This window comes from Lampris incognitus, unplaced genomic scaffold (genome assembly GCF_029633865.1).
Source record: "Lampris incognitus isolate fLamInc1 unplaced genomic scaffold, fLamInc1.hap2 scaffold_104, whole genome shotgun sequence".
NCBI classification, from domain to species: domain Eukaryota; kingdom Metazoa; phylum Chordata; class Actinopteri; order Lampriformes; family Lampridae; genus Lampris; species Lampris incognitus.
This window is the reverse complement of record NW_026611085.1, coordinates 231,396-258,019: the sequence shown is the minus strand read 5'-3', so window position 1 is coordinate 258,019 and position 26,624 is coordinate 231,396. Positions and strand designations below refer to the sequence as shown.

At 49.0% G+C, this 26,624-nt stretch overlaps 4 pseudogenes; all 4 read right to left on the bottom strand.

Moving 5' to 3' along the window:
- Positions 1 to 2,077: 2,077 nt before the first annotated feature.
- LOC130132082 (small nucleolar RNA U3) lies at positions 2,078 to 2,276 on the bottom strand (annotated as a pseudogene).
- A 3,670-nt stretch (positions 2,277 to 5,946) lies between these two features.
- On the bottom strand, positions 5,947 to 6,120 carry LOC130132083 (small nucleolar RNA U3; annotated as a pseudogene).
- Positions 6,121 to 7,114: 994 nt separating this feature from the next.
- LOC130132084 (small nucleolar RNA U3) lies at positions 7,115 to 7,309 on the bottom strand (annotated as a pseudogene).
- A 1,757-nt stretch (positions 7,310 to 9,066) lies between these two features.
- LOC130132080 (small nucleolar RNA U3) lies at positions 9,067 to 9,250 on the bottom strand (annotated as a pseudogene).
- Positions 9,251 to 26,624: the final 17,374 nt, after the last annotated feature.

Below are 26,624 nucleotides of genomic sequence, written 5' to 3'. Positions count from 1 at the left end.
GAGGGGGCCGCAGGAGGACAACAACCCCGCAGCAGGACCACTATCTGGTCCTTTGCGTAAGGAGGAACAGGAGGAGCACTGCCGGAGCCCTACAAAACGACCTTCAACAGGCCACTAATGTGCAGGTTTCTGCTCAAACAGTGAGAAACAGAATGCATGAGGATGGTATGAGGGCCAGACGTCCACAATTGGGGCCTGTGCTCACAGCCCAACACCGTGCAGCCCGATTGACCTTTGCCAGAGAACATCTTGGTTGGCAGATTCGCCATTGGCGCCCTGTGCTCTTCACAGATGAGAGCAGGTTCACACTGAACACATGTGACAGACGTGAGAGAGTCTGGAGACGCTGTGGAGAACGTTCTGCTGCCTGCAACATCCTCCAGCATGACCGATTTGGCGGTGGGTCAGTGATGGTCTGGGGAGGCATATCCTTGGAGGGCCGAAAAGACCTCTACGTGCTAGCCAGAGGTACCATGACTGCCATTAGGTACCGGGATGAGATCCTCAAACCCATTGTCAGACCATATGCTGGTGCAGTGGGCCCTGGGTTCCTGCTCATGCATGACAATGCTCGTCCTCATGTGGCCAGAGTGTGTCAGCAGTTCCTGTATGTCGAGGGCATTGATGCTATGGACTGGCCTGCACGTTCCCCAGACCTGAATCCAATCGAGCACCTCTGGGACATCATGTCTCGTACCATCCGCCAACGCGATGTCGCACCACAGACTGTCCAGGAGTTGACCGATGCCCTGATCCAGGTCTGGGAGGAGATCCCCCAGGAGACCATCCGTCGTCTCATCAGGAGCATGCCCAGACGTTGTAGGGAGTGCATACAGACACGCGGAGGCCACACACACACACACACACACACACACACTACTGAGTCTCATTTTGAATCGTCTTGAAGAATTTCCACAGAAGTTGGATCAGCCTATGTTCTCATTTTCCACTTTGATTTTGAGTATGATTCTGAATCCAGACCTTAATGGGCTAATGATTTTGATTTCCATTGATCATTCTTAGGTTATTTTGCTCTAAACACATTCCTCTGTCTAATGAATAAAGATTTTCCGCTGAAATATTTCATTCATCGAGGTCTATATTGTGTTTTTAGGTGTTCCCTTTATTTTTTTGAGCAGTGTATATGTAAACATCACCAAATTGGAGCTCCGGCAGGGACTTTGCAATTTTTAGAACCTGAAATACTGCAGCGGGTGCTGTATATGGATTGCAATAGCCTAAAACTTGTAGTCTGAAAATATATGTTTTTCTTCTTTCGTAAGGCGATCTAAACAGTTGTTGCTTTGAACAGCTGGAAAATGGACAGGTCTGTGCTGCTGCTCTACAGTTTCCACTGTTGGAACTTTGTTTTGCCCACATCAGTCACGTGAATGAAAACTATGAATAATACCACAGCAACAGAGTAACTCTTCGCAGTAGCCAAGCAAACTACAACAATGGCATTTCTGATGGAAAGTACAGAGCTTCTCGAAATTAAGGTTTTGGATAGAATTAACGGATGGCTCTTTCTGCATGTATTGGTTAGGGTAAAGGATTTATCTGCTCAGGCAGGAAATACCACAGAAATTACCACAGCAACAGAGATTAGCTCTTCGCAGTAGCCAATCTACGGCAAAGGCATTTCTGATGGAAAGTACCGAGCTTATCGTAGTGACAGTTATGGATAAAATTAACAGATGGCTCTTTCAAGAAGTTTGGGTTGGGGTTTATGTTAGGGTAAAGGTTTTACCTGCTCAGGCTGAATGCCAGAGCCAACGCATGTCAACCGAGTGCCTTCGCCAGCACCCACGTGCTGGCTTACAGATACCCCCAGGTTTAGGTATATGGATAGAGTTTGATGGGTTAAGTATAAGGTCAATTTGGATGTTTATTCTTTACAATCGATCTCCCGTTGTCTTGTATCTTGATTAGTTTTTCCTGTTTTAAACTTGAAGAGTTGTTGGTGGGTTTTGCAATACAAATATTTTTTTGGTTGAATTGAACTTTTCTGCAATTTAATTATTTAGGGTTAGGACTAAGTTTTAGATAAAATTAATTGATGAATTTCTGCATTTTTACCACTCAGAACATGTTCCTTCCCTTGATGTTCCCATAAAAGGAACACTGAACGGTCACCAAAAGCATAGCGCGTGTGATTAAACTACTTCTCTGTACCAGCTTCGTGCGCAGGAAGAAGCACCCCAGCTCATCATCGTGGGTGGCGGGACTCACTTTAGAAAAGCATTTCTCAAGATAAGAACTAAACAAATTATCCCCAAGATTAGGATAAGGTTTGGCTAAACTTAACGGGTGGCTCTATATCTTTCGGCTAGGGTATGGGGGTTTTAATCTGCTCTGGTAGACAATCCTACAGAGAATGCCACAGCAATTAGAGACCAACTCTTCATGGCAGCCAAGCTAACTACAACAATGGTATTTCTGATGGAAAGTACAGAGCTTCTCAGAGTAATACTTTTGCATAAAATTAACAGACAGTGCTTTCTACATATTTCGGTTGAGGTAGGGTTTTATCTGCTCAGTCAGACAATCCCACAAAAAGAAAACCACAACAGAGAATAACTCTTAGCTGTAGCCAAGATATCCATGGCAAAGTCATTTCAGATAGAAAGTACAGAGCTTTTCAGAGTAAAACGTTTAGATAAAATTAAGGGTTGGCTCTTTCTACAACTTTTGGTTGGGGTGACGCCAAGTGTTTTACCTGTTCAGGCAGACAATCCCACAGCAACAGAGACCAACTCTCCGCAGTAGCCAAACTAACCACGGCAATGGCAGTTCTGATGGAAAGTACCAAGCTTCTAGGAGTGATAGTTTTGGATAATATTAACATATGCTCTTTCTACATGTATGGTTTGGTTAGGGTTTTACCTGCTCAGGCAGACAATCCCACAGAGTACCACAGCAACAGAGACTAACTTCATGGTAGCAAAGCTAACCTCGGCATTTCTGATGGAAAGTACCGAGCGTCTCAGAGTGATAGTTTCGGATAATATTAACATATGCTCTTTCTACATGTTTCGGTTTGGTAAGGGTTTTACCTGCTCAGACAGAAAATCCTACAGAGAATGCCACTTAAAGAGAGAGTACCTTCGCAATACACAAGCTATCTAAGAGTAAAATTTTTGGATAAAATTAAGGGTTGGCTTTTTCTAAGCTTCTGGTTAGGGTACAGTTACAATAAGGGCTTTATCTGCTTAGGCAATCAATCCCACAGCAACCGAGACCAACTCTTCGTGGTAGCCAAGCCAACCACGGCATTAGCATTTCTGAAGGAAAGAACCGAGTTTATTCGAGTGAAAAGGTTTTGATAAAATTAACAGGTTTTCTATCTACGCATTTCGGTTAGCAACATCTTTTTATCTGCTCAGGCAAACAATCGCACAGAGAATACCACAGCAACAGAAATTAACTCGTCACGATAGCCAAGCCAACCACGGCAGTGCCATTTCTGATGGAAGTACTGAGCTTCTGGGAGTTAAAGTTGTTGATAAAATTAACGGATGGCCCTTTCTACATGTTTTGCTTAGGATAAGCGTTTCATCAGCTCAGGCAGGCAATCGCACAGAATATGGCTTCACCGTAGCCAAACTAACCATGGCATTTCTGATGGAAAATACCAAGCTTCTAGTGGGAGTTTTAGATACTATTAACGCTGTTAGGGTTTGTGGAAGACCCAAAGCGCACGACACCAAGCAGAGAAAGAGTTTGCCGAAAGTGGCGTACTTTATTTACGGTTCATACAAAGGTCCAACGGGACAACATACACGGCAACGAAAAGAGTCCGGCGAGTCGCTTTGCGGGTAGTCACCAACAAACAGAGAAAATCTCACAGGTAATCCAAATTGCGGACACAGCAGGATGATTCTGCAGGGAAAAAAACTCCGGAGAAAATAGCAAATTCACGGGTTGAGATAAACTCGGAGAGAATAAACAGAGAAGTGTAACCACTTCAACAAGGATGTTACGGCACGAACTGGCAACGGGCTCCGGGAGACGAGCAAACTTAAGCCCAGCCCTGACGACTAAGCCCAGCCCTGACGAGCTGCAGGCGCGGGATGGGCAAGCCGTAACAAACGCACACAGTAAAATTCTGAGTGTTAATTTAATTGAGAGTGTATAAATGGAACCGAAAGGATCCATTTGTACACTCCGAGTTAAAATTAACACTCCATTTTTTACTGTGTATGCTTTTTCTACACGTTTCGGCTTGGTTAGGGTAAGGATTTTACCTGCTCAGGCAGACAATCCCACAGAGACTACCACAGCAACAGAGACCAACTCCTCATGGTAGCCAAGCCAATCATGGCAATGGCATTACTGATGGAAAGCACCGAGCTTCTCCGAATGAAGGTTTTTGATAAAGTTAACGGATTGCTCTTTCTACATGTTTCAGTTAGGTTAGGGTAAGTGTTTTACCTGCTCGGGCAGACAATTCAACAGAGAATACCACAGCAACAAGACCAACTCTTCGCAGTAACCAAGCCAACCACTGCAATGGCATTTCTGATGGAAAGTACAGAGCTTCATGGATTAATAGTTTCGGATAAAATTAACAGATGACTCTTCCTACATGTTTCGGTTGGGATAGGGTAAGGGTTTTACCTACTCAGGCAGAACATCCTACAAAGAATACTACTGCAACAGGTAATAACTTCGCGATAGGCAAGGTAATCACGGCAATGGCATTTCAGATGGAAAGCACAGAGCTTCTCGGAGTAAAACTAAGGGTTGGCTCTTTCTACATCTATGGTTAGGGTAGGGTTATGGTAAGGGTTTTTTCTGCTCAGGCAGACAAACCCACAGAAGATACCACAACAGAGACCAACTCTTCATGGTAGCCAAGCTAATCACGACAGTGGCGTTTCCGATGTAAAGTACTGAGCTTCACAAGTGAAAAATTTGGATAAAAATCAACGGATCGCTCTTTCTACATGTTTCGCTTAAGGTAAGGGTTTTATCAACTCAGGCAGACAATCGCACAGAGAATACCACAGCGAGACTAACTCTTCGCAGTAGCAAAGCTAACCATGGCAATTCTAATAGAAATTACCAAGCTTCTTGTAGTGATAGTTTCGGATAATATTAACAGATGCTCTTCTACAAGTTTCAGTTTGGTTAGGACAAGTGTTTTACCTGCTCAGGCAGACAATCCCACAGCAACAGAGACTAATTCTTCATCGTAGCCAAGCTAACCATGGCAATGAGGCTGAAATGTACCGAGCTTCTCAGCATAATGGTTTTAGAGAAAATAAACAGACAGCTCTTTCTACATGTTTCGGTTGACTTAGGGTAAGTGTTTTACCTGCTCAGGCAGACAATACCACAGCAACAGAGACTAATTCTTCATAGCAGCAGAGCTCACCATGGCAATGGCATTTCTGATGGAAAATACCGAGCTTCTCAGAGTAAAACTTTTGAATAATATTACAGGAGGGTCTTTCTACGTTTCGGTTGGGGTTAAGTACCATCTGCTCGGGCGGACAATCCCACAGAATCAGTGACTAACTTTTCACGGTCGCCAAACTAACCACAGCAACGTCATTTGTGAGGGAGAGTACCAAGCATCTCGTAGTGAAAGTTTTGGATCAAATTAACGGATGGTTCTTTCTACATGTTTCGGTAGGGTTTGGGTTAGAGTAAAGTTTTACCTGTTCAGGTGGACAGTGCCCAAGCGCTGGCTTGGAGAAACCCTCAGGATTAGGATTATGGAGAGAGTTTGATGGGTTAATGGTAGGCTCAATTTGGATGTTTTTTCTTCTTTACGATTGATCTCCCACTGTCTTGTATCTTGATTAGTTTACCCCGTTTAAACTTGAAAAATTGATGGTGGGGGTTGGAGCATTATAAATGATTTTTTTTTAAGTTCACTGCTATGGCAGTTTGTTTTTAGGGGTAGGTTTAAATAAAATTGATGGCTCTCTGCATTTTACCACTCAGAGCATGCTTCATTCCACAAAAGCACAGAGCTTGTGATTAAACCACTTCTCTATACCTGCTTTATGCTCAGGAAGAAGCATCACAGCTCATCATCGTGGGTGGCAGGACTCACTTTAGAAACATCTCAAGTTAAAAAGTACAAAAATGATTCCTGAAATGGCACATCACGTTCTTCATAAATTTTATGTCCATTAAAATTCTGTTAACCTCTTTCAATGTTGTATTATGTAAATTGCGTGAACACAACATCCATTGCACGCTGTCCGTGTTGGGAGAGAGATCCCTCCTCTGTTGTTCTCCCTGAGGTTTCTTCCTATTTTTTCCTCCCTGTTAAAGGGGTTTTTTAGGGAGTTGTTCCTTATCCGATGAGAGGGTCTAAGGACAGGATGTTGTGTTGCGGTTAAGCCCACTGAGATACATTTGTAATATTGGGCTATACAAATAAAATTGATTTGATAGTAGGATCAGGTTTGGATAAACTTAATGGGTGGCTCTATGTCTTTTGATTAGGGTAAGGGTTTTATCTGCTCCGAAAGACAATCCTACAGGAGAATACCACAGCAATAGAGACTAACTCTTCACAGTAGCCAAGCTAACCACGATAATGGTATTTATAATGGAAAGCACCGAGCTTCTCAGAGTGAGTTTTAGATAAAATTAATTGACGGATCTTTCCACACCTTTGGGTTGGGGTAGGATTTTACCTGCTCAGGCAGACAATCCAACAAAGAACACTACAGCAACAGAGACTAACTCTTCGCAGTAGGCAAGCGAACCATGGCAATGGCATTTCTGATGGATAATACTGAGCTTCTCAGAGTGAAAGTTTAGAGTTGAATGCCCGGGCCAGCGCGTGTCACCAGAGTGCCAGTGCTGGCTTGGAGATACTCCCAGAATTAGAGTTAGGGATATGGATAGAGTCTGATGAATTAAGGATAGGGTAAATTTGGATGTTTCTTTTTTACAATTCACCTCCCATTGTCTGCCATCTTGATTAGTTTACCCTGCTTTAAGCTTGAAAAGTTGTTGGTGGGGTTTAGAGCAATATAAGCTTCTTTTTTGAAGTTGTCTTCTATTGCACTTTAATGTTTTTAGGGTAAGGACTAAGGGTTTAGGTCTGGATAAAACTGGTGGATTTCTGAATTTTCCCCGCTTTTTAACCCCTCAGAATGCGCCCCTTCCTCGAAGCTCCCATAAAAGGAGCACTCAACGGTCATAAAAGCAGAGTTTGTCATTAAACAACTTCTCTGTACCCGCTTTGTGCTCAGGAAGATTCACGACAGCCCATAATCGTGGCTGGCGGGAATCACATTTCAAGTTGAGAACGGCAGAAATGATCGCTGAAAATAGTCTTCTGAGCTTTTGGTTAGGATTACGTTTGGATAAGCTTAACGGATGGATCTTACGGTTAGGGCTGGGGTTTGATCTGGTAGGGCGGACAATCCTACAGCAGAGACTGGCTGCCTGAGCAAAAAAAAAAAAAAGAAACCTCTTACCCTAGTTCTACCCCAAGTCTAAGAGAAATGTAGAATAAGCTATCCGTTAATTTTATCAAAACCTTTCACACCGAGAAGCTCTGTACGTTCCATCAGAAACACCACTGCAGTGGTTAGCTTGGCAACCGCCAAGACAGTCTCTGTTACTATGGTATTCTTTGTGGGATTAATTCTTAGCAGGAGTCAAGCTAACCACGGCAATGGCATTTCTGATGGGAAATACTGAGTGTCTTGGAGCTTTAGGTTTGTATACAATTAATGGATGGCTCTTTCTACATTTTTAAGGGTTGGGATAGGTTTAGTATAAGGGTTTTATGTGCACAGGCACACAGTCTCTGTTGCTGTGGTATTCTCTGTGGGACTGGTGCTTTTGAGCAGGAAAAACCCTCACCATAACCCTACGCCAACCCTGACCGAAAGATGTAGAACGAGATAGCTGTTAATTTTATCCAAAACTTTCATTCCGAGAAGCTCAATTACTTTCCATCGGAAATGTCATTGCCGTTGATAGCCTGGTTACGTTAAGTTAGTCTCTACTGCTGTGGAATTAACTCTTGGCAGTAGCCAAGCTAACCACGGCAATGGCATTTCTCATGTCAAGTACCAAGCTTCTCAGAGTGAAAGTTTTGGATAAATTTAGCAGATGGCTCTTTCTACATCTTTTGGTTAGGGCTTTATCTGCTAAGGAAGACAATCCCAAAGAGAATACCGCAGCAACAGAGACTGTCTGCCTGAGCAGATAAAACCCTTACCCCAATACTAACCGAAAGATATAGGATGAGCCTTCCATACATTTCATCTGAGAAGCTCAGTACTTTCCATCAGAAATGCTATTGCAGGGGTTAACTTGGCTATCGCTAAGAGTTAATCCCATAGAGAATACCACAGCAACAGAGACCAACTTAGCAGTAGCCAAGCTTACAACGACATTTCTGATGCAAAGTACCGAGTTTCTCAGAATGAACGTTTTGAATAAAATTAACGGATGTCTCGTTCTACATCTTTTGGTCAGGGTTGGCATAGGGTTAAGGTGAGAGTTTTTCCTGCTCAGAAGTACAATCCCACAGCAACAGACTGTCTGCCTGAGCAGATAAAACCCTTATACTAAACCTATCCCAACCCATACTTTCCATCAGAAATGCCATTGCTGTGGTTAGCTTGACAACTGCCAAGACAGCCTCTGTTGCTATGGTATTCTCGGTGGGATTAACTCTTAGCGGGAGCCAAACTACCCACGGAAATGGCATTTCTGATCGAAGCACCCAGCTTCTCAGAGTGAAAGGTTATGGTTGAATGCCTGTACCAACGCATGCCACCCGAGTGCCTCCGTTACTGCCCAAGTGCTGGCTTGGAGATACTCCCAGGATTAGGGTTTGAGTTTGATGGGTTAGGGTCAATTTGAATGTTTCTCTTTACTATCAATCTGCTGTTGTCTTCTATCTCGATTAGTTTATCCTGCTTTAAACTTGGAAAGTTGTTGGCATTATAACTGATTTTTTTTTTTAAAAGTTGTCTGCAATTGCAGTGTAGTGTTTTTAGGGTTAGGATTAAGGTTTAGGGCTTGGATTTGATAAAATTGGCTAGTGGCTCTGCATTTAAAAAAAATTAACTCTGATCCACTCCTTTCCTTGATGCCCCCATAAAGGAACATTGCACAGACACCAAAAGCACAGAGTTTGTGATTAAACCACTTCTCTGTACTAGCTTCCTGCTCAACAAGAGCCACCGCAGCTCATCATCGTGGGTGGCAGGACTCACACTTTAGCAACACATTTCTCAAGAATTACAGAAATTATTAATTAAAGCAGGGGCGACAAACTCTGGCCTCGAGGGCCACAGGTATTTGTTGCAACCGTGCACTACACCACCTGATTTAACTAATTAGTTCACCTCCTGAATCAAGGAGGGAAAGGAACTAGTTTAAAATCAGGTGGTGTAGTGCATGGTTGCAACAAATACCTACAGACACTGCGACCCTCGAGTTTGACACCCCTGCATTAAAGTATAGTCTTATACATCTATTGGTTAGGGTTACGATTAGGGTTAGCTTTTGATAAACTTAACGGATGGATCTTCCGGTTAGGGTTTTATCTGCCAAGGCAGACAATCCCACAGAGAATACCACAGCAACAGAGACTGTCTGCCTGAGCAAATAAAACCCCAACCGAAAGATGTAGAATGAGCCATCCGATAATTTTACACAAAACGTTCATACCCAGAAGCTCGGCACTTTCCATCACAAATGCCATTGCCGTGGTTAGCTTGGCAACCACCAAGACAGTCTCTGTTGCTATGGTGTTCTTTGTGGGATTAAATCTTAGCGGGAGTCAAGCAAACCACGGCAATGGCATTTCTGATGGAGAGTACCGAGCATCTCCGAGCTTTATGTTTAGATGTAATTAACGGATGGCTTTTTCTGCATCTTTCTGTTAAAGTTGGGATACGTTTCGTGTAAGGGTCTTAGGTTAGGGCTGGGGGGTTTATCTGCTCAGGCAGACAATCCCGCAAATAATACCACAGGAAATTAGACTAACGCTTCACGGTAGCCTAGCTAACCACAGCACTTGCATTTCTGATGTCAAGTACCGAACTTCTCGGAGTGAAGTTTTGGATAAACTTAACAGATGGCTCTTTCTACATCTTTTGGTTAGGGTTTTATCTAATGCAGACAATCCCACAGAAACTAAGGTCTGCATGAGCAGATAAAACCTGTACCCTAACCCTACCCCAACCGAAAGATGTAATAAGATCCATCTATTAATTTTATGCAAACCTTTCACTCCGAGTAGCCCAGTACTTTTCACCAGATATGCCATTGCCGTGGTTAGCTTGGCTTTCGCGAAAAGTTAGTCTCTGTGGTCATCAAAGTGGGATTGTCTGCCTGAGCAGATAAAACTATTTCCCTAACCATACCCTTCCCTAACCAAAAGATGTAGAAAAACCCATCCATTAATTTTATCCAAACCTTTCACTCTGAAAAGCTCGATACTTTCTATCAGAAATGCCATTGCCGTGGTAAACTTGGCTACCGCAAAGTTAGTCTCTGTTGCTGTGGTATTCTCTGTGGGATCCTCAGCCTGAGCAGCCTAACCCCACCCGAACCCTAAGCAAAAGATGTAGAAAGAGCAATCCGTTACGTTTATCCAAACCTTTCACTCCGAGAAGCGCGGTAATTTCCATCAGAAATGCCACTGCCGGGGTAAGCTTGGCTACCGTGAAATTAGTCTGTTGCTGCGGGATTGTCTACCTGAGCAGGCAAAACCCTTACCCTCATTTCCTCGTCGTTTCCTCTATCCACTGCACTGCTGACAATACTGCAAGCATTTCTGCCGTGTATACCGATATTTCCTCATTGATCCTTTCCCCCTACTTTAATATGAAATTCTGGAACAATAAACTCTACTCTATTTACTGAACTCTTTGATGCATCCATATAAATCTGATGTAACTGTGGTAATTATCAATATAAGCCTGTGTTTTATGTGAATCGTAATTCAAATCCTTACATCTGTCTTCTAGCAATGCCGTCGCTGGTCCTAGCTTGCAGAGCAGTACGAACCGGGCTGAGTCTGCGGAGTCCATAATGTGGCCAGTTTATAGGTTCACAATGACAAAGGACCCACAAAGCAGACTGACACAGGCAGCAAAAGCTCCAAAAAGGTTTAACCGGGCAAAAAGGGTCGCTACACGGCAACCAGTCAGCTCAGGCAGAGGCGTCAGGCTCATCACCGGGGTAAAGACGAACTGGCAGCATGAGGGAGAAACGCATGGCTTAAATACACACATGGGGGAGATGATGACACACAGGTGCAACACATTAGGGCGGGGCCGGTAATCACACAGAAGGGAAACTTGACAGGAAGTGGCATCTGAAAACGAGACACACGTGAATACCACAATAAAACAGGAAACACTGGGGAATATGAAAAACTCATAAAACATGAGCTAGGATGTGGAGCGGGTCATGACGGTCTGAAATGTTGCTTTGGATGTGCTGTGACAGTTGCAGACCACAATGATCCTGTACTGCTTGATAACTTTGGATTTGTAATGCGGTGCTTTAAAACAGGTAATGTACCAGTGGTGTAAGATCAAATGCCCTTGTTACGTCTCCACGTCCGCTAACTCCTGCGCCACCGCGTTATGTTAATGTGTTACGTTGACTTCCGCTAACTCCTGCGCCGCGTTCCAAGAGTAGCTGGCTGCAGACAAAATGGCGGACCTCCGCAAGAGGCCCCCCCGCAGTTGACAGGACCATCGCGTGACCTCCGCAGTTGACAGGAGCATGCGCAAGAGGCAGTTGACAGGAGCATGCCCAAGAGGCACCTCCGCAGTTGACAGGAGCATGCGCAGGAGGCACAACAATAGCGATACGTTGGCTAGATAACGTTAGCCAACAATGTTAGCAATTGTGTTACGTTAGCTAGATGTCTAACAACACTAGCGAATGCCAGCTAACGTTTGCTATGGATGGTTAGAATGTGGGCTATTTTTCTAACGACTCGACCCTCATTCATCAGTTATTATCGGATACAGAAAGTCACTGCCTGAATGTGTAACAATTATGGTAAGATTTACAGAAGCCCATTGAGGGCAAAATAACCTAGACTCAATGGCAAACAGATGCCCCTTTGAGCAAACACTGTGAGCACAATACACAGGCTCTGATAACATGGTGCCTTATCTAACCACAGTTTAAACACACCCATAAAACCTGCCATTATCTACTGCTGGGACAAATGAGACTGAAGGGGCTATCTACCGAAACTTACAAACACACACCAACTCACTTTGTAGTATAGGGCCCAGGTGAAGTAGTAGTTAAGTCAACATAGGCTTTTAGTATTCAATGTCTAAACGTAAAATACCTTCAAAACCTATCAAGCTGATCCCGAATGTGATGTGTACTCAATTGAGAAATTTGGCATTTCCTCTCATACAAGTCAAATCTTACAATTACCAGTGCCGTTGTGCACACAGTCTAAGCTACATATGACAATGAGACCATTTGTTTTAGCCATAATAACAGTGGGATATCCCACTCTATTAAGGATTAATATGCATGTACAAACAATAAATTGGGTTAAATATGACAATAATCTTTATTAATGTGACATTGTGCGCAACATTTGACATCTTCACATGGTAAACATCTGTGACCAGGGGCTTGGTGGGGGTCCCCGGGGTGGTGGGCTGGATGGAGGGCCCCTGAGGCAGACGCACATTTCTAACCATTACATTCATGTTGTCTATCCATGTAAATAAACCAGTACACATATTTGTACATGTTGTTATCAAAGCACCTCAGTATTGTGTAAAGAGACTAAACTTAACCAAGGCTACTGTGAAAGAACACGTTCACGTATGCGATGCGAATAACGGTCAATGAACAGGCTTGTTGAACTAGTTAATGTCAAAGAATAAAATTAACACACTAAACAATACATTTACACATGCAAGTCACCCCTGCCTTTATGCTCGGCCTCGATCCACTGTCTCTTGATAATATGGTTAAATATAACAATAATCTTTATTCATGTGACATTGTGCGCAACATTTGACATCTTCACATGGTAAACATCTGTGACCAGGGGCTTGGTGGGGGTCCCCGGGGTGGAGGGCCCCCAAGGCAGACGCACATTTCTTTTTTTCTTTTCTTTTCTTTTTTAAGCAATTTATTTTATTATTTTTCAGTGTTATCATCGGGTTCAGCATTTTACAGAATGTGGTTGAGGTTTTACATAATAATAATGTAAACTATTAATAAGACACGTTAGTCCCTAGCTAACGGGTCTGACCCTTTAGCCGAGCGGTTAGTGATGTCGCCTTGTGGTGCAGTACACTCCGTTCGAATCCCGCACCGGGCAAGAAAATAACCGGTTACAATAACAATAATAATAAACATAAATAAAATAAAATAAAAATAAAATAGAAATAAAAATATAAATGCTCGGCGTCGATCTACTGCTTCTTCTGCATCTTGATAATATCATTAAATTCTTGCACTTCACTAAAGAATACATTGGGAAAAGAAAAGAGAGAAAAGGAGAGAAGAAATACAATCGATGGGACATGAGAAGTCATGGTGTATCATGAATATTAACACAGCTAGGGGGTGTTAGGAACAAAGTGGTAGACTGATTTCAGACATTTGTACCTTTCATCATACAATGGTCCCGCGTTAAATCTTCTCTTTGCCTCAGCTAGAGAGAGGTTGTCCACTGCCACAAGAGCGTGGACAATGGCCTGGTAGAGATAGATAACCTCCAGTTAAAAGGGCTCCCATATTTACAACACAATACAAATTAGTGGTGGGGCGAGCATAACCCATTCACTAAATCGCGGAATGCCCTTTAACAGTTATAATACAGGCTTTGATGACTGGATAAACAGACAAGTATTGAAATCAATGTAACTAAGATCAGATGGTTGAGTTGAAATCAATGTAACTAAGATTAGATGGTGGAGTTAAACCTCACCTTAGGCATCAGCACATCCAACACGAAGCTGACTCTCTGGAACTCTGTCGACATAAGGTGCACATTTTGTTGCTCCTTTGAGGACCAAGTTGATGTGCTTAAAAGCTTCATCAATTTGGTCGTCCTCTTCCAGGTAGGTGAAGACCCTGTCTGGTTTCGTAGACCTGAAATTCACCAGCCACTTGGAGCTGCCTTCACCTGTGATTATTTCCTACAGAAACAAAGACCATGTCAAATAAATGCGCTGCAGAAGATCAGGCTTTGATCATCTTTTGTTATGCTCGCGCACCAGAACCCGACCCGTGTGGCGAAACCCAAGGCAGACAGATACAGGATGACTTCGAAATCCAAAAAGGGCGGTGTTATGGTGGGAGGGGAATGTATGGTGCAAAAAACGTTCCGTTAGTGGGATGTGTGAATAAACTATGTGTGGTGTCCCGTGGTTTGCGTGTATAACTATGTGTGAGTGTTCTTAGCCTATGTGTGGTGCGGTATGTAAATGACAAGGAGGTGTTGAAATAATGTGCGTGCACCTGGCGAGAAAGTCCAGTCCGTGATCCATGAGGGGTTGTCCGAGGAAGTCCGGCTCCGAGATCCGGGAAGTCGAGTCCGAAAGGAGGGATTCCAGGTAGAGGGACAAGAGGGGAGATCGCAGGAGAGGTCAGGGGAAAAACGTGAAGGTCGCTGGGGACGAGGGAGACGCGGGGAGCCGTGGAAGTCGCGGAAGGAAAGTCTTGGGAGGAAACAGAGACACGAAGATAAGACACTGGGGAATAAACAGAATGCAAAGAACGCTGGAGGGCTTGTCAGAACTTTACCGCAGGGTTCAGTACGTCGAAGCCCGGAGTGGTGTTCTGGGAGACTTCTTGTAGAGGGCTGCCTGATTGCCACAGGTGTGCCTGATGGATGATGGCAAACACCTGGTGCAGTGCAGCTCTCGTCTCCTCAGAGCGCGAGCCGAGCGCTCGGATGTTTCCGGCACGTCCGAGCTGGGGGAGTGGCTTGAACGTGCCGGGGAGGCAGCTCGGGGCGGTGTAACCACAACATCTTTTTTGCAATTAGAATTGTTTTTATGTCCAAGCATTATTATTATTGGTATCATACCCAGTGTTGTAGTACTCGAGTCCAGGACTCGGACTCGAGTCCGACTCGAGTCCTGATTTTCATGACTCGTGACTCGACTTGGACTTGAGCACTGATGACTCGACTCGGACTCGAGGTTCAGTGACTCGACTACAACACTGATCATACCAGTAGCCGTTTGTCCGACCCCTTCAGCTTCGTGATGAAGTCCACCAATCTTTCATTGGCAGACCTGCGAGCTTCTCTTGCACGTTTTGCATCTTTGCTGTAGTGGTCATCAAGTAATGTAAAGGAACCTGTTGTGGTTACACCGCCCCGAGCTGCCTCCCCGGCACGTTCAAGCCACTCCCCCAGCTCGGACGTGCCGGAAACATCCGAGCGCTCGGGTCGCGATCTGAGGAGACGAGCGCTGCACTGCACCAGGCGTTTGCCATCATCCATCAGGCACACCTGTGGCAATCAGGCAGCCCTCTACAAGAAGCCTCCCAGAACGTCTCTCAGTGCTTCGACGTACTGAACCCTGCGGTAAAGTTCTGACAAGCCCTCCAGCGTTCCTTGCATTCTGTTTATTCCCCAGTGTTGTGGTTGCACCGCCCCGAGCTGCCTCCCCGGCACGTTCAAGCCACTCCCCCAGCTCGGACGTGCCGGAAACATCCGAGCGCTCGGAGGAGACGAGCGCTGCACTGCACCAGGTGCAGGTGCGATCTCCCCCACCAGGTGCGATCTCCCCCCTTGTCCCTCTATCTGGACCCCTCCTTTCGGACTCGACTTCCCGGATCTCGGACCTGGACTTTCTCGGACAACCCCTCTTGGATCACGGACTGGACTTTCTCGCCAGGTGCACGCACATTTTTTCAACACCCCCTGGTCATTTACATACAGCACCATACATAGGCTAAAAAAACTCACACATAGTTATACACGCAAACCACGGGACACCACACATAGTTTATTTACACATCCCACTAACAGAACGCCTTTTTTCCCCATACATTCCCCTCCCACAATAAAACCCCCCTTTGTAGATTTTGAAGTCATCTCGCGTCTGTCTGTCTTGGGTTTCGCCACACGGGTCAGGTTCTGGTGCGCGAGCATAACAGAACGTCGAAGCCATTATGGACCCAGGCAAACCCAAGGAGCGGACGGTCCCTGTGACGCTCCAGAGCCCTGTCCCCCTAGAGGCAGTAGTAAGAAGTCACAGTTGCCAACTTGCCTCTCTCCGCTCAGAGCTCACTACTGCCTTCACCCGTGTCACCGGAGAGATCAGCGATCTTCAGTCCGGCTCCCAGGCCGCGACGAGCGCGTTAGATGCCCTCACCGCGCAGATCGCTGCACTCTCCACAGCGGTCTCCAGGATGAGTGACCACCCTGCCCTGGCCTCGGTCTCTGCCCCCAGCTCGGCCTCCGGTTTCCCCGTTTCTGGTCCCGACGTTCCCCCTCCTCCGAGTTCCCCCACTGGACCCCCGGTGCGAGCCTAACCTCCCCTGCCCCAAGGCCTTCGGTGGCGAGTTCGAGCTGTGCAGGGGTTTCCTTGGTCAGTGTGAGCTCCTGTTCAAACACCAGCCAGCTAGGTATAGGACAGGAGAGACCAAGGTAGCCCTTGTCATGTCCCTCCTCACCGGCAAAGCCCTCAGCTGGGCCATAGCGGCGGTAGGCCATACCGAGCAGCTCGCCTCGGACTATGGTGCCTTCCGCCGCGAGTTCAATCTGGTGTTCGACCACCCAGCTGACGGGCAGGACGCTGCCAGCCGCCTCCATTCCATCCAACAGGGAGCCAGGTCGGTGGCAGATTATTCCTTTGAGGTAAGGATACTCTCGACAGACAGTGGGTGGGATGACACTGCGCTCAAGAGCGCGTACAGGAGGAGGCTGAGCGAGCCCATCAAAGATCTCATCGTTCGGGACCGCCCTGCCTCCTTCAACGAGCTCGTAACCCTCGCCCTCCAGATGGACGAACGGCTGCGGGAGCGGCGCCAGGAACGCGCACCGCGCGCTGGCCCCTCCCATAGACCAACCCCCGTCCGTCCTACCGGTGCCTTCCCTGGGTCAGCGTCCCGTGGGCTCTCTCCACCCTCACATTCCCCCTCGCAACCCTGGGTGGCTTCTGGATCCAGGCCGGAGGAGGAGCCCATGCAGTTGGGTCGGTCACGGCTCCCGCTGGAGGTTAGGGAGCAGAGGATGCATGGCCACCTCTGCCTCTACTGCGGGAGGTCGGGCCACTATATCAAGGCCTGCCCGACTCGCCCAAAAAGACCCGGCTCACTAGTGAGGGGTGTCCTAGTGAGCCTGACGACCCTTCCTCAGCCCCAGCCCAAGAAGGAGCACAACCACCTTTTTCCGGTCACTCTCACCTGAGGTAACCACTCACTGTCTGTTGGTGCACTCCTGGATTCGGCGGCGGACGAGTGTTTGATGGACATCTCGCTGGCCCGGCAGGCCGGCATTCCACTCGTCCCCCTAGACACACCCCTCACAGCCCAAGCCCTAGATGGTCGTTCACTTGGTAAGATCACACACAGCACTGCTTCCCTCACCCTCACGCTTTCGGGTAATCACGTGGAAGCTATCCGTTTCTTGGTTTTGCACGCCCCCACAGCGCCCCTGGTGTTAGGAAGACCGTGGTTGGAATGGCACGATCCCTACATCTCTTGGTCTACAGGGCGGATTTTGGGTTGGAGCGTTGCGTGTCATGCCAACTGCCTTCGCTCCGCCCACTCCCCGTCCAGCGGCCTCAGACCCGTGCCTCCTCCCACGGATCTCACTGGTGTTCCTTCCATTTATCACGATTTAGCCCCTGTATTTAGTAAAGACAGTGCACTTTCCCTCCCCCCTCACCGTCCCTATGATTGTGCCATAGATCTCTTTCCCGGGGCCGCCCTTCCCACCGGTAGGTTGTATAACCTATCTGTCCCGGAGAAGGAGGCTATGCGCAATTATATCACAGAGTCCCTGGCCTCAGGAATCATAAGGCCCTCGTCTTCCCCGGTGGCGGCGGGCTTCCTTTTTGTGGCAAAGAAGGAGGGCAGCCTGAGGCCTTGCATAGATTATCGAACGCTAAATAATATCACGGTGAAAAATAAATATCCACTCCCCCTTATGAGTTCCACGTTCGAGCCACTCACTCACGCCACGGTGTTCACGAAGCTGGACCTGCGCAGCGCGTACCACCTGGTGCGCATCCGGGAGGGGGATGAATGGAAGACGGCCTTCAACACCCACCTAGGGCATTTCGAGTACCTCGTTATGCCCTTCGGCCTCACCAACGCCCCGGCCGTCTTCCAGGCATTGGTCAACGACGTGCTCCGGGACATGCTGAACACGTTCGCGGTGGTGTACCTGGATGACATCCTCGTGTTTTCCAGGACTGAGGAGGAACACCACCAGCATGTCCGCCTGGTCCTCCAACGGCTGCTGGAGAACAGGCTCTTCGTGAAAGCCGAGAAGTGCGTGTTCCACTCCGCCTCCGTGGAGTTCCTTGGCCACATCGTGGAGAAGGGGCTCGTCCGCACTGACACCAGGAAGACCCGAGCAGTGGAGGAGTGGGCACGGCCCACCAACAGGACGCAACTCCAGCGCTTCCTGGGGTTTGCAAACTTCTACCGGCGCTTCATCTGGGGGTTCAGCCGTGTGGCCGCCCCCCTCACTGCACTCACCTCCAACCTCCGCCCCTTCTTCTGGACCTCGGAGGCAAAAGCCGCCTTCTTGGCCCTGAAGAGGCTGTTCACAACGGCTCCGGTGCTCGCCCACCCGGACCCGTGCAGGCAGTTCATCGTGGAGGTGGACACATCGGACACGGGCATGGGAGCCGTCCTCTCCCAGCGGTCGGAGGAGGACCAGAAGATCCACCCGTGCGCCTTCTTCTCCCGGCGTTTCAGTCCTGCGGAGAAGAATTACGACATCGGCAACAGGGAGTTGCTGGCCGTCCACGCCGCCCTAGAGGAGTGGAGACACTGGCTGAAGGGAGCAGGGCAGCCGTTCATCGTATGGTCCGATCACAAGAACCTGACCTACGTACGGACGGCTAAGAGGCTCAACCCCAGGTAGGCGCACTGGGCTCTCTTCTTCAGCCGGTTCGACTTCACCCTCACCTACCGCCCGGGCACCAAGAACGTCAGGGCAGACGCCCTCTCCCGTCTGTTTCCCGTGGGGTCCCCTGACGCCCAAGACACCATCCTTCCCCCGGCCCGGGTGGTGAGTGTCGGCACCTGGGCCATCGAATCAGTGGTGAGAAGGGCCCAGCGCGCCCAGCCCGACCCAGGCAATGGACCCCGGAACGGGCTATTTGTGCCTCCCTCTGTCCGGCCCCAGGTGCTGGAGTGGGGCCACTCCAGCCATCTTGCCTGCCACCCCGGTGTCTACCGAACGGCGGCCTTCATCCGCAGGGGTTTCTGGTGGCCCACCATGGAGGTAGACACCAGAGAGTTCTTGGCAGCCTGCACCACCTGCGCCCGCAGCAAGGCTCTCCATCGCCCTCCAGCAGGTCTCCTGCGCCCCCTTCCTGTCCCCGGCCGACCTTGGTCCCACATTGCAATGGACTTTGTAACTGGCCTCCCCGTGTCCCAAGGCAATGACACCATTCTGACCATTGTCGACCGGTTTTCCAAGGCCGTCCACTTTGTTGCCCTCACCAAACTCCCCTCTGCAGCCGAGACGGCGGACCTTCTCGTCTCCCACGTCGTCCGACCCCATGGGATTCCCCTGGACATTGTCTCTGACCGTGGTCCCCAGTTCACTTCGAAGGTATGGCAGGCCTTCTGTAAGGGGATTGGGGCCACGGTCAGCCTCTCCTCCGGGTATCACCCCCAGACCAATGGGCAGGCAGAGCGGGCCAATCAAGCCCTGGAGGCGGCTTTGCGTTGCGTTACCACCAGCAGCCCCGCCTCCTGGAGCAAGTACCTGCCCTGGGTGGAGTACTCGCTCAACTCCATGGAGAGTTCGGCTACCGGTTTGTCCCCCTTCGAGTGTTCCCTGGGCTATCAACCCCCTCTGTTCCCCCATCAGGAGTTGGAGGTGGCGGTCCCGTCCACGAGGGCCCATCTCCGCCGATGTCGGCACGTTTGGAAGACCGCCCGGGCCGCTATGTTGCGAGCTACAGAGCGGGCCCGGCGCAGCGCCAACCGGCGGAGTGCCGGCCCCAGCTAATCGACCTGGCCAGAGGGTATGGCTCTTGGCCCGGGACCTGCCCCTCCCTACCCTCAACCGGAAGCTGGCTCCCCGCTACGTCGGTCCCTACACCATCGACCGCATCGTCAACCCTTCGGCGGTGCGTCTCCATCTCCCTACTCACTCAAGATCCATCCCGTCTTCCATGTCTCGCGCCTCAAACCGGTAGCCACCAGCCCCCTGTCTCCCCCTGTCCAAGCTCCTCCACCCCCCAGGGTCCTCGACGGTGGTGACATGGTCTGGGATGTCGACCAGCTACTCGCCGTACGCCGCCGGGGGCGTGGGTACCAATACCTGGTGGACTGGGTTGGCTATGGGCCCGAGGACCGCAGCTGGGTTCCCCGGTCCTACCTGGCCGACCCCGCACTCCTGGAGGAGTTCTATCGGGCCCACCCCAACGCCATCGGACGGTCGCCCGGTGTCTCCCGTAGGAGGGGGGGGTCCTGTTGTGGTTACACCGCCCCGAGCTGCCTCCCCGGCACGTTCAAGCCACTCCCCCAGCTCGGACGTGCCGGAAACATCCGAGCGCTCGGCTCGCGCTCTGAGGAGACGAGCGCTGCACTGCACCAGGTGTTTGCCATCATCCATCAGGCACACCTGTGGCAATCAGGCAGCCTTCTACAATTAGCCTCCCAGAACGTCTCTCAGTGCTTCGACGTACTGAACCCTGCGGTAAAGTTCTGACAAGCCCTCCAGCGTTCCTTGCATTCTGTTTATTCCCCAGTGTCTTATCTTCGTGTCTCTGTTTCCTCCCAAGACTCTCCCTCCGCGATTTCCACGGCTCCCTCGTCCCCAGCGACCTTCACGTTTCTCCCCGGACCTCTTCTGCGATCTCCCCCCTTGTCCCTCTATCTGGACCCCTCCTTTCGGACTCGACTTCCCGGATCTCGGACCTGGACTTTCTCGGACAACCCCTCTTGGATCACGGACTGGACTTTCTCGCCAGGTGCACGCACATTTTTTCAACACCTCCTGGTCATTTACATACCGCACCACACATTGGCTAAAAACACTCACGCATAGTTATACACGCAAACCACGGGACACCACACATAGTTTATTCACACATCCCACTAACAGAACGCCTTTTTTCACCATACATTTCCCTCCCACAATAAAACCTCCCGTTGTGGATTTTGAAGTCATCTCGTGTCTGTCTGTCTTGGGTTTCGCCACACGGGTCAGGTTCTGGTGCGCGAGCATAACATCTTCCCCATCTTTACCTGGACGAATGTCCCCCAGCCTTCCAGGGGGAGGTTGTGTGGGCCGGCCAGTCCCCCTCTAGGCCGACACTTGGTCGTTTCCCGGTTCAGAAGACGCGACTTGTAATGAATGAAAGGTCACGTGTTTAACTTGACCTACTCACGGGTGTACGTGTAGTGCGTGTGACGTATACAGGAAGTGAGACGAGGAAGTTAGAAGCGCATGTTATGAAGGTTGTAACTCGGATGAACGCTAGTAAAAGCTACACAGTTAAGAACCTACGAAATCGGCTCGTTCTTGAATTATTCTTATGTCAGTAAGACAAGGCGTCTACGGACATTACATGGTGTCAGAATAGTCTGTGTATCGGAACACGAGCGGTCATGCCGAAGTTTAATCCGCCGAGTGAATTCAAGTTTGACTGCCCCGTTGAATGGCCGGAGTGGAAACAACGGTTTTCGCGCTTCAGGCTCGCGACAAAGCTGGATAAAGACGACGGGGAGATTCAAGTGAGTTCGCTGATTTATGCAATGGGCAGCGAGGCTGAAAATATATTCAGCTCGTTTGACTTCGCGGCGGAGGGTGATAAAGTGGACTATGATATCGTACTGAAAAAGTTCGACGACTACTTTATTCCCCGCCGTAACATCATACATGAGAGGGCGTGCTTCTATCAACGTAGCCAGCAGCCAGGAGAGACAGCGGAGATGTACATCCGGACATTGTATTAGCTGTCTGAACACTGTGAGTTTGGGGACAAGAGGGATGAACATATCAGAGATCGTCTGGCAGTGGGCATAAAAGATAAGGTGCTCTCCCGTCAGTTCCAGCTCACAGCGGACCTTACTCTGGTGAAAGTCATTGAACAAGTGCGCCAGGCGGAGGCAATAACAAAGCAGCTCAGCCTCCAAGCTAACCAACCAGAGGCCCAGCTGGCTAACGTCAATGTTGTCCGATGGCGGGACGAACGCCAAAACAAAAAGGGCGGACAGCGTCATGGTGGCAGCAGACCTGCAACCAACAAAGTAGATGAATGCGGGAGGTGCGGCAAGACGCAGCGCACCGATGAGCGGAAGTGTCCTGCAACGAACAGTAAGTGCAACAAGTGTCATAAAAAGGGACATTGGGAGCGTGTATGTCACTCTAAAGCGGTGAGAGAAGTCACTGAAGAGGTTAAACAGCTGTACTTTCTGGGAGAAGTTGGCAAAGAGAGCAGTCAGGAAGATTGGACTGTTAGTTTAACAATAAGTGATGTACCAATAACCTTCAAAATTGACACGGGGGCTGACGCTACTGTTATCAACCAAGGGACATTTAAAAAGCTGAAGCCAAACATAAAACTGGGACCTCCTGACACATGCTTCATAAGCCCAGGTGGAAACATCAGCTGCATAGGACAGTTTCAAGCCACAACCAACTACAAGGAGAAACAATACTCCTTTCCAGTGTATGTGATCAAGGGGAGAGGCAGCTGTCTGCTGAGTCGTCCAGAGGCAGTGGAGATGGGTCTAGTGAAGTGGATGAATGAGGTCAGTGGAGTTTTCGGTTCAAGTGGACTGCTGAAAACAGACCCAGTGAAAATAGCTCTGGTGGAGGGTGCCCAGCCATACGCGGTGCATACAGCCAGACGGATACCGCTGCCACTTGTACCACTGGTTAAGAAAGAACTGCAGCGCATGGAAAATGAGGGCATTATTGAAAAAGTGACTCAGCCCACAGAATGGTGCGCCGCTATGGTGCCGGTGCTGAAACCGAACAAGAAAGAGGTTCGCTGCTGCGCTGACCTCAGGAGGCTGAATCGAGCGGTGAAACGTGAGAAATATGTGATGCCCACTATGGAGGAAATAATGCCAAGGCTCGCAGGGTCAAAGTTCTTCACAACGTTGGATGCAGCAAGTGGGTTTTACCAGATCCCCTTGCATGAAGACAGCAGGGGGCTCACCACTTTCATCACCCCATTTGGGAGGTATGCTTTCTGCCGCCTTCCATTTGGTATAACGAGTGCTCCAGAGATTTTCCAGAGAAAGATGGCGGAAACTCTGACCGGGCTAGAGGGCACAGAGGTGTACATGGATGACATCCTTATACATGGAGAGACTGAGGAAATCCATGACAGGCGCCCAGCAGAGGCGCTGGGGGTCATTGAAACAGCAGGTCTCAAACTGAACCAAGCGAAATGCAAGTTCAAACAGAAACAAGTCCGCTTCCTTGGTCATATCACCAACGAGGCAGGCATCAGACCTGACCCGGACAAAGTGGCCGGAATAGAGAACTTTCCTCAGCCCCAGAACGTGACGGAACTCAAGAGGTTCCTCGGGATGGTGAACTATTTGGCAAAATACGTCCCAGAGCTGTCCACTGTAGGTCAGCCGCTTTATGGACTGCTTAAAGCAACGACAGAGTGGCTGTGGGGACCTGCACAGAACACAGCATTCCAAGACCTTAAAGCAGCACTCGCCACCGCCCCGGTACTCACCTTTTACGACGTCACTAAGGCTACGGTGGTGTCAGCAGATGCCAGCAGCTACGGGCTGGGAGGCGTTCTGCTCCAGCAGCATGGGGAACACTGGAAGCCCGTGGCCTACTGCTCCCGACGGCTGAGTGACGCAGAGACAAGGTACGCACAGATCGAGAAAGAGTGCTTAGCCAGCGTCTGGGCATGTGAAAGGTTCGAGAAGTACTTGTTTGGGCTTGACAATTTCAGACTTGTCACCGATCATAAACCACTAGTGCCTCTCATGAACAGCAAATACTTGGATAATGTGCCCATTAGGTGCCAGAGACTGTTAATGAGGCTGATGCGTTTCAATGCAGTGTCTGAATACGCACCAGGCAAGACTTTAGCTGTGGCTGATGCACTCTCCAGAGGCCCAGAGCAGTGCTACGGAGATGGTGCTTCTCATGATGATGTTGCAGCGCATATTGATGCCATCGTGTGCCAGGTGCCTGCCACACCTCAAAGGATGCAGGAGATAAAACAGAGCACGGATGGGGATCTGCAGCTCCAGACAGTGTTGGGCTTCATCAGACACGGCTGGCCTGAGTATGTCGATAAAGTGCCGGAGACAGTCAGAGACTTTTATCAGGTGAGAGGGGAGTTATCTGCGGTAGATGGTTTAGTCATCAGAGGCAGTCGTATCGTCATTCCCACAGAGATGAGGGAGGTGATCTTAGACAGAATACACGACGGGCACCAGGGGATAGTTAAGTGCAGAGAGAGAGCTAGCCAGTCAGTGTGGTGGCCCAAAATGACAGAGCACATTACAACAAAGATACAGCAATGTCAATTCTGCAGAGAACACAAGAACACACAGAGAAAAGAGCCTTTAATGTCAAGTGAGCTCCCATCCAGACCATGGCAGAAAGTTGGCATAGACCTGTGTGAGTACAAAAAGCAAAACTACTTGATAGTGTCTGACTATTATTCCAGGTTTTTGGAGATCCTAAATCTACCAACAACTACTAGCAGTCAGGTTGTAGCTAGGCTGAAGGCTACATTTGCACGTTTTGGTATCCCTGAAATTGTAGTTAGTGATAATGGGCCACAGCTAGTTTCAGAAGAGATGAGGAGGTTCAGTGAGGATTATGATTTCATCCATGTGACTTCAAGCCCACACTACCCCCAGAGTAATGGACAGGCAGAGAGGGCTGTTCAGATAGCCAAAAGCATATTAAGGCAGGAAGACCCTCTCCTCGCCCTGTTGACATACAGAGCTACACCCTCTTCTTCCACTGGAGCCAGTCCAGCGGAATTGCTCATGGGTAGGAGACTCAGAACCACCTTACCCACATTGCAGCATAACCTGAAACCGGCCTGGCCTAAAGAGGAACTGATCAAAACCGCTGACGCCGCAGCCAAATCGAGGCAGGCTTTCTACTACAACCGCAGGAACGGCGTGCGGACACTGCGCCCACTGAACTCGGGTGACGCAGTACTCACCAAACCTGATGGACAGAAAACATGGACAATGCCAGCAGTTGTTCACAGTCAGAGCTCCACTCCCAGATCCTACATAGTAGAGACAGCTCAAGGTGAACATTACAGAAGGAACAGGCGCCACCTGTTGGCCACACCTAAAACACTCACCTTTGTCAGCAGGGATCCTGACCATGTCACTCCAGGGGAGAGTGGAAACACGGATGAGTCCCGAGCAGCAGAAATGCCAACTTCCACACCATATGTTACTCGCTCTGGCAGGGTGAGCAAGCCAGCAATCCGGCTGGATTTGTGAGGCGTATGGACTTGTGTACTGTGGGGGATTTTTTATTTTTTTTGTGAAAAGGGGGGTGATATACAGGTTAGAAAATCATCTTAGAGGGGGAGATGTAATGAATGAAAGGCCACGTGTTTAACTTGACCTACTCACGGGTGTACGTGCAGTGCGTGTGACGTATACAGGAAGTGAGACGAGGAAGTTAGAAGCGCATGTTATGAAGGTTGTATGTCGGATGAACGCTAGTAAAAGCTACACAGTTAAGAACCTACGAAGTCGGCTCGTTCTTGAATTATTCTTATGTCAGTAAGACAAGGCGTCTACGGACATTACACGACTACTTGGGTGACAGGCCTCCGTACTCGTTGGTAAAAGCGTGTGTTTGTCTTCTGACACTGCCTTCTTTGGTGCCCACAGCCCCGGCACAGAAATGTCTCTGCTCGTCGTGTTGCCTGGACGAATGTGCGTGGCCCCTCTTCACTTTCCTGCAGTGCCCGCACATGATGGTGCAGTGTTGGGGCCGCTCCTTTTTCCGCCATAATGGCCTCCACCTCCTCTGCCCTACGCAGCGCCTCTTCAATGGTGAGTGGCTTTGCAAGCCGCACCTGTTGCCTGAGGTGAGGTGGCTGTAAAGCCCGTAGGAAGGAATCCAGGCTCAGGCATTGGATGGCAGATTGGGGTATATCAAGATACGCATGGCTAACCAGGCGTTGAATGTCAGCCACCAGGTTACCCAACTTCTCCTGGCCTTGTCTCTGTCTTGAATGGAGTTGATCCCGGAGGCTAATCAACGATTGGGTGTTGCCAAACCGGCGACCCAGGGCAGTGGTTAGCGCCCCCAGTGATATCTCTCCAGCCGCCAGGTGCCTGCCTTGCTTCTCCCTCCAGGGCTACTGCTAGGTTGACTACTTGTTGATTTTCTGTCCATCTCATCACCCTAGCAATCGTGTTGAACTGAGCAAGGAATCCTTCCCAGCTGGAGCTCCCGTCGTAGTGCCCCAACTTCACGGAGGGAGTGTTTGGGCTTGGCC